Raw genomic sequence first — 16,601 nt, forward strand, 5'->3', positions numbered from 1 at the left:
AGCTAATTTAGGTATATATTTCTCAAATAACAATAGTTTTCAAATGAAAATATTTAGTTATACCAAAACTACAGACAAAGATTTAAATGTACCTAGTTTCTTAACATATAGAAAGAAGGAGAGTTTACCACCTTTCTAGATAGAAAGGTGGTAAACTCTCCCACCACACAATAGATATTGTAATAACGGATGAGTTAATATTATTAATGCTACTCAAATCCTCATAATTTCAAATGTTATTGCTAGAATTGAATCGAACAGCAACAAATAGATGTCTCATGACTTTCATGGCTGTTTTTTACATTTCTAATATTTATTTACATTGTTGTAACATTTAAAATTGTAATCAAACATATTCAAGAATAGTATTTGAAATCATTTGATATGGATCAGACCAAAGTCCGATACAAAGTCACGCTGCAGTAATCGTGTTTTGTAGATTTTCAAAAATCCATTTGTATTTAATTAATGTATGAAGCTCAAACTAATATTTAATCGTAGTCTTGTATCACTTTCTGCCCTTGAAGTAGATGAATACATATTGTAGATGCTCTTGATTACATAATAATTTAAAAGTTAGTTCAAAGAAATATTGTTATTTTATATTCTCTCAATTCTTAATTCGATAATTATGATTATATGTATATATAATTATATATTTTACAGTCCATAGGGATAGGGATTACTATGTGGCAAAGTGTACCTCTCTGTTCTGAAGGCAATAGAAACATACTAGGTACTTACGGTAAGCTAATATATTTTCATACATAATTCTTTGTACTATAAACCTTAAGCATTTATGAAGTACTTCTAAAACTCCTCACTACCTCTCATAGAAATATGAATTTATAGTAGATAAGCAGTTATAAAATAATTGTATACGATGTTTACCTTTCTTAGCCATGCAATTACTGTGAAACATTTTTTTCTTTTATGGCACAGTGGTGTCGAATAAGGATACGGCTCATCTGATGGTTACCGTGGCCAAACAATTGAAAAACCATAAATGAGAGCATATGCGGGCGGACTAGTTTCTTATATTAAACTAATCTCTGTTATACGGTGAAGTATCGCTTTGCTTTATTATGCTCTCCCAGCTTATTGGACACCGCTGTAATATGTATGATAGAATAACTATAACCTACTATCACAACATGATGGATAAAATGTTTCAATAGTATCTAGTGATTTTCAATACTATGAGAATTTTTAAGCATTTCAATTCATTTAAAAAATTTTAATTAGTTGTTGGAATATATGTTTCTAAAATATTAATGACGGCTTTATATTATTAAAGAGATAGGTAATAGTTAGATTACATCCATTATGACACCTAATACTAGAATAGGGCAATTTCTACCGTTCTCACATCTACAATCTCTTTGAAGCTTACTGTACAAGAATGCATAGGTACTCTTGTGCTAGTAATTCTCAAAATACATACACTTAATATGTTGAATAGAAATCATTATTTTACCTATTTCTCTCTTACAAAAGAGATAAGCTGGCGATTCATCACCTGACATGGTACTTTACTAATCCCCATTACTAAACAGCAGTTTCCTCCCACGTTTCATATTACATTTACTACTAGGTATTCTATATTTATTATGTATTATTCACATAATTATTGAATTAACAGCTCTAGAGCATGCAAGGTTTTGTAAGCTCTACTATTTATACAGTAAACATAAACACAAGTACAGCGTGTTTAGAAATGACAAATAGCGATTAGATAGCTTTAATAATATGGCTTCATAAGAAACATGGTTATTCGCTGATAACAGAATTACTCACTTTTAGTCGTACCTTAATCCGAGGGCTTTCTTTCAAGCCGAAATGCAAAGGTTTTTTATTTGTCTGAGTCAACGTGCGAATATATATTTCAATAGCATTTTGAAGTATTCTCTCTTGAATTCGCTACATAACGAAGGTTCTCCAAAAGTTTCAGGTATTAAAATTTTCTACTCAAGCTATTGAAAATATCTGCTTTAAGATTAAGTTGCATGATTCTATCCGATTTAGACGACGATACAGTACAGGAATCTGAAATTTTCTAATAGATTTGATTTTGTAAAGAGTTAGCCATTTTTTGGAATCATACGACACTAATCATTTTTTTATATAAGTCTCTCTGTTTTCCTCGTAATAAACATGCTATTTATTTATTGCTGGTAGACCAGATGGAACATGAAAAACAATGGCTTGGAGATGATAGAATATACATAATGCTCTGGTCTCATGTGCAGCTGTGCCTAAAGAAAAATGTGCTCCCTATGTTCGAAATTTTATTGTCGTATCATACATACAGATATTAAATATACAGAAGATTTTCACCAATACTGTTAATAACTATGTACATAAGAATTATACTTCTAGGTATAAAAAATGCGATTATTTTATTAAATTCTTATTAAAACGTTTTGCACTAACATCATGAGTGAAATTTAGGCTATTCGATGACGCGGTATTTTTCAAAGTCAAACTAAACTGCTGCCGCCTTCGTTTCATACACGTGTCTGCTTTTTGTTTGCTAACATACAGGTTATTGATATTTTTATCAGGACAGACCAATTAATCAAGACCTAGTAATGTAACTGACCGCATAGCGAATAAGGGGTCAAGATGAAAACTGAGTAACATAACAATAGAAATCTCATATTACTTACCAGCTATGCTGAAAGTCAGTGACTGATGGTTAGCCAATCGTTCGAGTTACATACCTACATTAAGTATGTCTTATGAGAAAAAAACATAGAGATATAAGACATAAGTGCATCATTTGTTGTAAGTGGCGCGGAGTCCATCTCTGCAGCCAGCGATCCCACCACAATAAAACTGTTTCAGTGTGTGCTTGAATGTGTATATAGGTGTGTGTGTGTATGACTTGCTCAACATTAACAAGTGCCTAGTACAGACTTTATCATGCCGCGCGTTGGCAAATTCGTTACAATATGACATAACTAAAACTAAATTCCTCGGGTTCACTGATGCGGAACCAGATATTTCCTGTTCACATTGTTGTTTCCAGAAATGAGATGTTTTCTCCCTCTTGGAACCATCAGTTCCTTTGATGGAAAGTGATGACCGTCACCTATGTATGCACATGGAGAACACTACGGACGCAGTTGGACTTTTTTTTAAAAGCCATCATAATACGTTACCGAATATACCAGAAGTTCACTTTGTACAAAGACGTGTGCGTGCAAATTGGTTTTGTAAACTTTGTTTCGAATTGATGGTGAGATGTGGCAGTCATGGTACAGAGGCGTAACTTCATCATATCAAGGCTTGATGAGTATCACGGTCATAATATGATAACGTGATGTCCATAGTGTATATATACGCAATTGTTGACGCTTATCATCAGGTAGAATGGGAGGTGGCCCACCTGATGATAAGTGGCAGCTTGTTTGTCATTCATGTTATAAAAATAATATTTTGTTTAACGGGATAGAAAGGTACTTGTCTTCAATATTGAGATAATCGTACATTAGTATTGATTTATTTCTCATTATTCAATCATTTGTCATCCATTATCTTGACAATTAATTGGCCTTGTGCATACATACAATAGGTAGTGTTCATACTTATGAATATATATTATATATACTGCAAAAGTCACAATGTTATTAACTATAGCCCCTAACTATAAGAGGTAGATATATTTAAGATAGCATAGTAAATATTATATAATGAATATTCGAGTTAAATATGATCTAACTGTTATAGACATAAGGTTTAGATTTACGTAAATTGATAGCTTAGTGCATTGAAATTGGCTTCTTTACATAGAGATACTAATTACAGGTATGGTTACTCGTGAAATAATTCATAATATTTGAAGATGCGAATTTCATCATCATGTGCAAGATTATACTGTGAATTATATTCAAATAGTAATCCCACCTGCTTTAATGGTAGGTATACATGCTGACAGTCACTAGTGAAGGTTGAAATCATATAGGTATGATGATAGATGGCCATTTAGCAAGACTGCTTTTCTCCTAAGTTTTGCGCAAAATCCCCTAAATAAAAATTCCCTCAATTAAAATAAACTGTAAGATCGCTTAACAATAGTGTTGTGCTGTTTTTTTTTATTTCCCAAGCGTCTTTTTGTTTTTTTTTAGTTTACAAGTATAAGTACTTTTGACCATACCTAACCATACCATACCTAAAATCCTAATTTCCAGTAGCTAAAAATTTACCTCGTTATATAAATACTTGTATAACCTTGCTATCATTTATTATATCAAATCCATTTTCTAATACTATATATACGTGAGATACCTAATATACCGTAAGATTACCGCGACTGACAATCAAGTGGCAAATTACATAACTGATAATGGTGACGCGCCAATGACAGCACTACAGCAACGCAACGTCACGAGCGCCGCTAACGAACGGGCCCAACATAGGGATGTAATACAGTCTGTATATAAAATCGATTATATTTTAGGTATAATAGCCGATTCATAAAAATAGAATAATAGATTTATCTTATTTTTTTAAATAATTAACTCTGTATGTCTGTTTTTTTTATGTCAATACTTGGTATAGTATTTTAAAACACTTATTAGGTCATCATTATGTAATACATTTTTGGTACGTAAAGATCAATATATTATTTAATAATAATCGATTATTTCCATACGCTATTATATTTCCATATCTCTACTGAATCATTTGCAAAACAACTTTGCACAAAACCTCACAATTGTATCGATCACATAGTTTACTTAACAACCTTACGAATATCTTAATACAGCGACGAAAGTGAGAAATCAGATTTTATCGTCTCACAGTTTATATACGCTGGTGATTGGACTAGACTGAATACTGACTGTAATTAAAAATGTAGTATGTATCGAAGTACTTACAGTAATTCAACAGTGTAGGTTAGTATAGCGGGAGGTACAGTTGGCCGCGGAATATAATTAAGTATTACGTCACCACGGCGGATCAGTGACGTCACACCGCGACACCCGAGTTCATCGCTCTACAACATTTCTCCAACCTCGGAACGTTGCTGCATATTGATATTTTTAGACCATTCTAAGTACTCTACTAGTAGCTAGACGTTTTATAATGTTACAATACTTGTTCAAGACGCAGACGTCTAACAAACGGCACACATAAGTTTAAATCATCTTAAAAATGTTCAACCCAATAGAATTACAACTTCCTTTTTAATTCAGACAGTTCGAACTTCTGAACTGAATCCTCGTAACAACCCACAATAAAACGACAATTCGACAATTCAAATGTAAACCGTATAGGTAATAGTAGGTATATTTGCTTGCTTAATATGATAATACTAAGCAAGCAAATGAATCGGCCGTAAGTGTATTCCCCCTCGAGCCGTGTTATGTTTCGAGACAATGTGTGCTGCAATCGGAAATCTGCGCACTCAACTCGAACATCGAACAGAGATGACATTCGATTCGCAAATTACCTCCCCCCAGCGAATAATTCGGACAGTCCTCTGTATGTCTTGAAGCTGAGAGGCGATAATGAGGTGAGGAGTGCATTGGTGACGTCAGACGGGAGTGCGGGCGGAGGAACGCGCGGGGGTGCAGCCTGAAGAACGGGAGGGGCGCGGGACACTGAGGACGCGGAGCAGGGTTGCCAAAAGTACGGAGATACTCGTACTGGTACGAGAGTTTTCGCCTTCGATACAACTTACGAGAACATCATCGTCCGCGTGCAATTTAGAACGAGATTTCAAGTTACGAAAATATACGATTAAATAATTTCTTGCAGACATTTTTGTCAAGGTCATTTAATGTACACATCGTTATAAGTAAGTACCATCATCTCCGTCGGTTAAAATATAATAGATGGATGTAGAGACAAATCAAACTAAAGCTATAACATTTTTGCTCTTTGTACCAGACAAAATGTTTTAAGGTTGGCAGCCCTGACGCGGAGCCGCGCGCCCGTTCATTGTAGTTTTTCGATTATTATTGTTTAATTAGGGCGAAGCGGCGGCGGCGGCGGAGCGACGGCCAGGTTGCAAACACGCAAGGCCCGCAAACTCGCTCAGCTGTCTCGCAAAATGGTACCTAGGCAGTACCCAGTACGTTATTATGTCCGTTGTTCGGATAGGACGAATGCCCCTAACGTTAGACCATTTTCGTTAACTCGTTAACGTCATTTTCGTACTAAATTTTAATCCATTTTAAACTCTGTGAAATCTACTATATGCAAAATATATAATTGCATGTCTTTTTAGTAAGTAATAATGTCAAAATACCAAAAAGCCAAGATACCAACATATATCCTATTAACTTCTGCTAAGTTTAGTCAACTTTCTAAATTTACTGCAAATATTATTCTTTAAATCCATCGCTAAAACATCCATCCGTCTGTGATGGATTGAATACAACAAATGAGAATCGCCTGTAGATACATAAAAAAATCTGATTTAACTTCTATATGATATTTTGAATATTTTCCTTTTTTCCAAGAAATATATGCATAGTATAGATAGAATATTTTTTATATTTCTTTTTGTTAAAACTCTTCGACCTGTCTTACAACAATTTCCGTATCTTACAGTAAATCAGATCGGTCGAATGCAGTACCTCTACTAATATTATATTATCTGTGTTATGACCTTCTGGATCCATAAGTCCAAGGATATCAAAAGTAATAGGTACCGTGACTCATAAATCCTAATAAATTTTCCCATGTTTATTCCATTCCATTCTTCCTTTAATTGTTATTGCTAAATTTAATTGATCCATTTGCGTCCGTTTTCTCATGGTAAAAATATTTAATACAGCTAGGCATAGAGTGTGGTATACGGAATTCTACTGTAAAAGCATGGTTAATAACACCTCGCAAAACTTTATATCCTTCGACTTACATCCTACTGACTCGACTTCAAGAGAACTATCTCTATGTTGATATTTTTTAGAATTATAGGTATATTAAAAATCTTTGGAACATACAGGGATCATTTGAACGCGGTCCATAATCTTTTCGTCGTTTTCAAGATCTATAGTATATAACTCGCTTTATACTAAACTGCACTAACTTAACTTTAACTTGTAATTTTAGAAAACTATTAAAATAAAGTAAATAATTACAATTTGTGAATTATTGAAGTTAGTACAAAAGTGTGACATTGCTGTATCATGTTCTTTGTAGAACTGGTAGAGAAATAAGGAGTTGCGGAAACTATAATTGCGATGCGGTGCAGACAGTGAATTAGTTGGTAGTAGCTGGCTTGCTATCAGCGGGCGGCGACCGCGCCAGGGGCCCGCGGGTTGGCGGCGGCGGCGCGGGAAAGAGCGCGTAAAAAGGCGAGCGGTCGACGAGCGCGGATCCGCCGCGCGCCTTTCACGAGGTCGACGCCCGCCGGGGCCCCGCCGAAACCGACCCCCGGCCCCCGCTGACTCTCCATGCCCCTGACCCCCTACAAAATTTTCCCAATTTCACAGACATGTTGAGGAAACTATGAGCCTGTTTCTATAGGTGAACCGTACGCAATGTCACATTGTCGCGTCGAGTACGTAATCCGATTGCTATATTTAGGATACATCGTCCAAGTCTCAAGGTGAGCGGTGACATGTAGCGCTGCAGCGTTGCGACGCGACAACGACGGCGACGGCGGTTCTACAATGACATGCAGACGACCCGAGTGTGATCTGTGCTCGAACCGTTATATAGACGATATGATTGTCTTCCAAGAATTATTGAGTTCACCGCAAAAATAAGATCGGCATAGTGATCCGGGCCAAAAGAAAATGGCTTGCGAGACGCCTACAGCATTACAGCACCCACAGTGCGCGAACACATAAACGATATTGTACCCAGCCAGCAATAAAAGGACCATTACTTTCGTGTCCGAACCTCGTCGTTGGTCTGTACCCACGTAATCACATGATTTTTACACAAGAAATTTGTGGTAGATCAGGCATTAAAAGAGATTCATTTGGATGAGTCCGTTACGAAAGTCATCTATTTCAATTTTATTGCTCATTTATTCTATTCTTGTTACTTTTATATGAGTACAAATTGTCAAAATAAAAATATGGGATTAAATAGGCCCTAGAAGCAGGACGTGTTGCAAATTATCAGTTAATATGCCAGTACAATTGTTACAGCAGCGAGTGGACGTGCGCGTTCATAGACAGTATCCGGGCCAATGCCAACCTAAACGTCCGTACCTAAACTAGAAAAGTATTGTCCTCGATGTTCCGAGCGATAACCACAACAACACTCAGACCTAATTGGAACTCTAAGTCCGTTGATTACAGTGGATTTTCGGACGGTGGTCGAGAGTGGAAGTTGCGCGTGAGATATGTGAAGCGGCGGCATGCGGGTCGCGCGGCGTTCTCACGCTTTGAATATTCCTGCTCCCGGCTGCCCCCTGCGCGTCTCGCACGCCCCGCAAGCTCCGACCCGCGCCACCATGGGCCCTTCAATGACGTCCCCTTATCCCCTGACTCCCACTCAGATTATCCCGGCACTAATTGAATGAACTTCACTAAAACTGTTTATGTCCTCGCTATTCTCCACACATGTCTTCTTCTTGTATGTAATAAGACTTATAGGAATTTATTTGTTTCCTACGAAAATTGATATTTACAAATCTTGTGAGTTCTATATATATATAAATGTATTAGATACGTTAAAGATATAAGCCAATCCTTTATTATTAAAATCCAACTATAGGTACCATATAAGCTGGATTTATCAGATTGGTAGATATTAGAGCAAGACGGAAATACCTATTCGCTATGCGTGTTTAGTGCTGATCGACGTCGATTTGAATTTAAAACCTGCTTATAGAATATACAATCTACCCAAAAAAACACATTAAAATGCGCAGTCGCACATAAAGCTAGACAGAATGTCATTCTTGTAAAAACGATATGAATGAAATGTGTGAAGAGGTAAACCTATAAATTTATCTGGCGGAGAATGCGGCGTAACTTATTTGATGTATAGCACGGCGTCGCGCCTGGCGCCTTCCCAGGCCTCATGGACCAATTAATTATTACAAAACGGACAACTCTCTTTTACAAAATCATAATAATTATTGACAAGCATTTTTCTACCGGACTGTGCTGTATTACTCATATGTACATCGGCTGCGTGGTGCTGTGTGCCGTGCGAAGGATAAACGACGGTCCCACGGTTCTTAGAACATAACACTAATCATCCTTGACTTACATTTTCGAAAATACCTTTTGTGCGAGAATCGGTATTCGTGAGAACAGAATAGTTTCAACTTCAAGCGGCACTCGGAAATGATTAATATTTTGCCCATAGTAAGACGGCACTGTGTCGACGTGTGATTCGTTATTAGTCGCCCGATACTTCACGATATATCTATTCTAGAGGATTAAAATCATATCAAAAAATGTTTATTTAATGTCACCCTAAAATTCACTTTTCTCTTTAAACGTAATATTAAGAGAAGAGTAAATTTTCAATTACTTACGTAGTACTTCTGTACTCGAAAAAAAAGGACCTTTCCTTTGCATAGAGATTTCGAGAGTTTCGAAATTCTCCAGATAAATACCGACTTATCTACTCTGAATAACGAGTTATCAGAATCACAATGGAAAGTCACAAAATATATAATTCTCAGCCAGTTATATCTAGTTATAAAAGAGATTGACCACATCCTGACATCCTAATTCGAAGCATTAGAAATACGGAAAATATATTTATTCTGGAGATGTTGTAATGGTGATGCGAATGTCAATGTCGATATGTGGTGCTGTTAGAACGCCAAGAAGTAAATAAACAAACGAAGCCAGCGAGGCAGGAACAGTCGCCGTGGATCACGTACCACAGTCAAGAAGCCGACACCAAGAGTTCCACGAACTGACGCAAGCGCGGAGCCGTTCTGTCATACGATACTGAACTACCGATACGGGTGGGGTCCTTACATATTCTGCACGATTTGCAAACTACTATACCTAAATAAAGAATAAGTATTAGAAAACAACATAACATGAAATGTACACGGATACAAAATTAATAGGTCCTAATTGTATTGGTAAAAAGTGTTATCACAAAGTTTTTACGTACTTGACACATTTAGCTAAGAGAAATATATTATTGTAATCTTGATTACATTGACAAACAATTAATCAATGTTATTATTTATTTACTACTCACTATAAAGTGTCTTAAGTGTTAATCCAGGATTAATTGTGCTACAACTGTATGTTATGTTTCGCTTAAATTCCTTAAGCTATTTAAACACACAAGGTACGAACATACAAGAAATCTTAATTAACTTTTATATTGTAGATAACTAAGAAATAACAAACTGACATAACTAATAATAATAAGTACTTTGCTAGTGATACTCTTTTATATAAATTTGTGAAGGTACATGAATTCTTCTTTCCCTAATCACTCGGTCAGGACTATTCCCACTATAGACAAAGACAAATATTAATACGCCATAAAATTATTTTAATCTATAGAGCGTACTGAAAAAATACAAAGAAGACAACTTAATAAAACTGATGGTATATGGTTGGTTTATTTTGACAATCTATTTATTGCGGAAAGAGTTTATAAGCCTAAATCGTACTACAAATAAAATAATTTTATATTTAAAAAATAAATATCGAATACCCGATCACCATAAAATTCTTACAAACATGGGTTTTTACATTTACGAACGTCATTAGCACTTGTTGCATGTCCATTATAAAATGTAAATGCAAATACAGATATACCTAGGTAATACTTTGTTGTAGATAATTGTAAGGTATTTTGTTTATTTTATAAAAGACACGGATGACACGCAAACTGTCAATAAACGCGGTCACCTGGCGTACTGGCCATAACATAATAAAATATAGGTATATGAATTACATAATGGCGGCCTAATTTCTCACTCAAACTGCTTACAGTTTGAGTGAGAAATTAGGCACTCATTAGTAATTAATCAACTGAGGCAAAATCGGTACACCTGAAAAAGTTCTAAATACACAGAACTTAATTCGAGATAATATTCGACAGTCGTGATATTATACATTTGCTTCAGATTTTGTTTTATGAATACTTCTATTTTATATACACTATTTTATTAATAAGCACTTAAAAGTGTATGCGATACAATATTTGGGTACATTAAATATTGAAATAATTAACATTAGCTAACCATGCCGCCTTGGTGGTATACCAGTGTTCTCTTAGTTAAACACATTCCGTTACATGCATATTATCTGTGTGTGCTTTATTCTTCTTTCTTCATTTTAGAAGAATGATTTTTTACTCTAATTTGTTATTTTGATGACAAAAGTTTTATTTCTACAGTAGGGAAAAATATATAAAAACAAGAAACTTAACGTTCATAAGCCTCTAAAAGTCTTGCATGAATAATTTATTTTTGATAAGTGTATAATTACACTACTATTTAAAATGATAAATACTTAAAACAGTCTTCATTTTAATTACAGATGTCAATATTTTTATGATTCAACATTGAGTCATTGCATTCATCAATGAGTAATACTGATTTGTACTAAATACCAGAAATAAAGTACCTATCGTAACTGGAAAATAACATAAAATTTAAGACAGAGTGAGAGACAGAGAGAGACCCTCTGAAATGTGTATCCATAATAGATCAATTATTTGGTGACACATACAAGTAATTAACTATTTCTTAGACAGTATATTTCTCTTTTAATTTAAAAATTCTCACGTAAAAGAAATCAGCAATACTTAGACATTAATAATACCTAACTATTTATTATGTACAGAGAGGAAACTATTTGTTAGAAAGTGCATTACAATACATACTACTGCCATATATACAATGACTACTATATTACTATTCTTACTTCTAAACTTATATTTCTATACGTATTTAGTAAACCTTATTAATATAATTAATTGAGTCTTAAGAAGAATAAATTTGTAATACTAAATTTAGTCGTGTTAAGGCATTTACCTCTCTCTACGTTTCGACTAGGTTGCACTAGTGGAGTACTTGCGGCGAGATTTTTTTTTCAATCTGTAATAAATAATTAAAATACAATTAAAAGTAACATTAAGTTGCAGGATTACATATTGCCTAGCTTTTATCCCATTAATTGGGGTTGTTTCAGTAAGTCAACTTCCACCGATCCCTATAGACCATTTTTATCATAGAGTTTATACAACTATTATATATATAATATTGAACACATGCATCCATCTATTTTTCGGCTCTGCTTTTATATCTATCTACGTTCGTATTAAGTACTTTATTCCAGACAAAACTCGTTGTACGGCACTTCAAGTGACACGGTATTATTATCACTCCAGGTATATAACTTACTGTATCTTTCAAAACTCAGATAATAAAATAACATCTTAGTAAAAATTACTTAAATTTCTTTAATCTGTTATCCACAGTAACTATATTTAATGAACTGGCTGATGATTTCGGCTTAGTAGTATTAATATTTCGGGTAGTCTTTGTCGGGTATTTTTTCATTAATCGAAAAATTGACTACCTACTCGAATAAATAGTTTCAAACTCTAAACTAAACTAAACAAAGCTAATCATTTGTCAAGGAGTCGTAATCGAACAATAGACTAGAAAAATAAACTTATCAAAGTTGGAGCAATTCATTTATCAATGAAATAGAGCATAAGTCCTATTTCACCCCTTTGAATTTTGTTTTTATGACAAATAACCGTGTATGTTCTAAAATTCATTAAAATTCGTTGGTCTAGGCGAAAACATAACAAATAGATAGATAGACATACCTATATAATATGGCATTAATAATATTTAGTATGGAATTACCCAATATAAACAGAGGATGATGTTATTATGAGTGCCGAACTAAAGTCGGCCTATTAATCTAACTTGCGTACGATACGCACTCTGTTGTTCTAATTTCAGTGGTAATGAGAACATACACATTATATAGAGCGTGTAAGTATATCACTATACGTTTATTTAAAAAAACGAACATAATCCATATTAAAATATTGTACTGTACCACGCAGTTTAAACAATAATTTGATTACGGTGCCTGATTGACCCGAATACATTTATATCCGTGTACAACGTTGTTAAATTGAGTTATTACTGTAATACTAAAACTATTCGTAAGTCTTTTAAACTATATTTACAATATTAATTCTAAGTTTATTAATGTTCCTCATTATTTTATTAGGGAGTTTTGTACATAAATTACGATGACAATTCCATCGTATATAGGTAGGTATACTAAATAAGAAATAAATAACCCTGGAAAATTAAACATCTAGTCCCACGGTAAGCAGAGTTTGTGTTATCGGTATTAGACTACTGATATAAATACTTAAATTTGTTTGTATATACTTAATATCCATAGAAAACACCCAGACCGATATAAGCAACCATATTCATGAATACAACTGTTTGCACCGTGCGAGGAACCGAACTCGCGGCCATCGGAAGTAAAGCGGTGTGCTAAACCACTAGAACTGTAGAAGCTGTCAAAATATGATATTAAAAACAATAAATGAAAATTTATGTGAAATCCAGTAGAAACACTTAGCAGCCTCCGAAGATGGTTCTGTGGAAAGTCGTAAGTCAAAATTAAATAACCCTATTGAATGACATCCATGCTAATGTTATTAATACGAAAATGTATCTGTATATGTATTTTTGACGGCCAAACAGCCGCTGAAAGGATCTTGATTAAATTGACGTGACGTGCAAAAAGATTCTATCATGAGGATGGATTTAAACTGTCATTAAACTAAAAAAAAGTAGACATACAGACAGTATAGAAGCACTATTAGATATCAGTAAACTGGTAAACAGATATCAATTAACTGAAAAAAAACTACATAGTAGAGAGAAATAACAGTTTAATCCTAAGGATTGGCAACGCATTAGGTACCCCAGGCGTCAAGATACGATATCCATATATACCTATATATATATATTCATACATATGAAGTAGTGCACTTTAAATGGGGCATGCAGCAATGCCTACCTGTACGGAGATCTAAATACCAAGAGCCACAAACGTACAGAAACATACGAAAAATAGAAAACGAAAGAAGCAACTCATCTGTATAAGCAAAACATACAATACAAGAAGAATGAACGCCAAATTAAACATTGTACAACGTCTTTTGCTTACCTCAGTCTCTTCTATTTCAGCACCAAGCAGTTCTTTTATTTCAAAACAGTGTTTTTAAGTTCTGAAGTGTGAGATATAGCATTGAAATTAAATGGTACGGAAGCTTGATACCTAAGTCCTCCAAAGTGGCAGCAAATGGGGGTGCCACTGACGTACATGACTAGGCGATGGGGTATAGATGACTCGGAGTGCTATTATTGTATTGGTGACGGTTGCTAGTTCAAGAGGCCATCAGATTGTTTGCCATTTCGATAACATCCAAACGGTAAAAAAGTCACTAGAAGTAGAGATTAGAACAAACAAAGTCACTTGAAGAAAGGAAGGAAGTTATGATCATGAGACTGAAATTTTACGTAACTTAAATTGAACTTAAGCTTAAGGCTTACTACTTGAGGGTAAGTAGCAACCCTCACGCATATACCTATATGTGAATATATATATATATATGAATGGTGACACAGATATCACATCTTTATGTGACGTACACATATATTGCCATTCCGAAGAACTAAGGGACATACGCCATACGCCGTAATTTCACTGCTACAGTGATATTTACGTATAGCGATGCGTGTAATATGGTTAATTAATACACGAACTGTTAAAATAACAGCCTATATAATATAAGATAAATATAGGGCGACAATTAATGACTAGGCTTATAGAAATGTGAAAGTTACGATCTGTGATAGAAACATTACAGATTAATCGTTTATCTTCTCACTTGCACGTTATACCTATGGATGTATGTTCTGTTTTAAATTTAGTTTAAAAGGTGTGATATGAGAGTAATTTCAAAGAAGGCAATTGTAGGAATGAATTCTGAGAAGAATTACATAGTATGTTAACACGTGACACCCGTGATATGTTACTCATACGTTGCCAATATCTATATCTTATCCTATAATTCCACAGCCTATTCGCGCATCCTTCAACCGAAACACAGGTTAGTTGGCACTTGAAATAGCTGAAACTGAGGTACCCATGCACAAGACATTTATCTTCCTGCCTAACATTTTTCGATAATATTTTAGATATGGTTTACTTCTTTATAAGCTCTCGTATTGTAAATTGTAAGTTACAATCTTCCATGATTGTAGTGTAATGAAATTTTTCACTTACAGACACAGCTTCGTAAAAAATGATTGAAATTTTAAGCAAATCGCGATATCGAAAACTCATGAAAGGCGAGGATATTTTGATCTCTCGGTGAAGACGGCTAATGTTGTGTCCCAAAGATTTTCAACAGCAGAGCATGTATCAAACGTAACTAGAAATCAGTTGTGCTTGATTATTTAATGTACTAGCTTCCTTATTGTTATTAGACGTATTGAATAGAAATAGAAATAATCTTTATTCAAATAAACTCATTACAAGCACTTTTGAATAGTCATATTTTGATTCTACCAATTGGAAAACCATTTCGAATTGTAAACCGTGAGGGCTGCCTCGGTTGTAATTGTTGAACCGTACGGAAATTGGCTTTAGTTAAGGTTACGAGAGTAAAATTTATATTAATCCTAACTAGATGTAAATGTATTTCTCGTATTAATTAAAAAGTAGAGATAGTAATGGTTACTAGTTATATTTTTATAACAAATATCTATCAATATATGTATATATTTTTATACGGTAATGAATGTATACAATACATATATGCATAGAAGTAAACAATAGAACAAAACTTTTACATTCTTTTTAAACCTGTGCGACAGGTTGTCCGCATAGTTAGTCCTATGTTCTTCTTTTCTTGATTTTCCACAAAATATTTATTTTGTTTATATGCCTATACAGATAGAGATACAATATCTATTGCATCAATGAGAGTTTAATTTAGGTATATATGTGAGTGTATAAAATCTGGAAGCACTAAAGTAATTTAATTAGTGTGTGCAAAACATTTTTGTACTAAGTATTTATGTCTTTAATTGTTTGCAAAGGTTTGCTACCAACATACTTATGTACAGGCTTATAATTCACATTAAAATTATTAAAATGTTGACCAAGGAGTTCCCATATACATTTAAGCAGAATCCTTAAATCAGATATAATTTCTTCCTGTAGATTAAAACTTTTAATAATTATTTTATGAAAAAAATTCGCCTCTCACTAATTTGGCTTTTGAATTACCTTTCACTAATTCCAAATACTTGATATTTTATGACTCTAAATATAATATCAATCCGGACTCTATCTGCAGTGATGACAGCGAAACATATAACGTGTGCTTATGTTATTACTGTGGAAGCAAGCAAACCTTCGACTGAGGATGTGAAAGAATCGTCAAGTCAGTCAGCCCGGCTTAAAGGGCGCTCGGCAAACGCAGCGAACCGCGGACGCAGGCCGCCTGGCTTGTAATACAGTGGCGGATTAGCAATAGTAGTAAATGCTAAGAGGCCCCACACACTGACTCCTGTCGGAACATAATGGAATAAAATTAATAATTAAAAAAAAATGTTACAATATCTAAACCGAGTAAGA

This window comes from Achroia grisella, unplaced genomic scaffold (genome assembly GCF_030625045.1).
Source record: "Achroia grisella isolate CSIRO2021 unplaced genomic scaffold, CSIRO_AGI_Agris_v1 utg546, whole genome shotgun sequence".
In the NCBI taxonomy this organism is placed as follows: Eukaryota; Metazoa; Arthropoda; class Insecta; order Lepidoptera; family Pyralidae; genus Achroia; species Achroia grisella.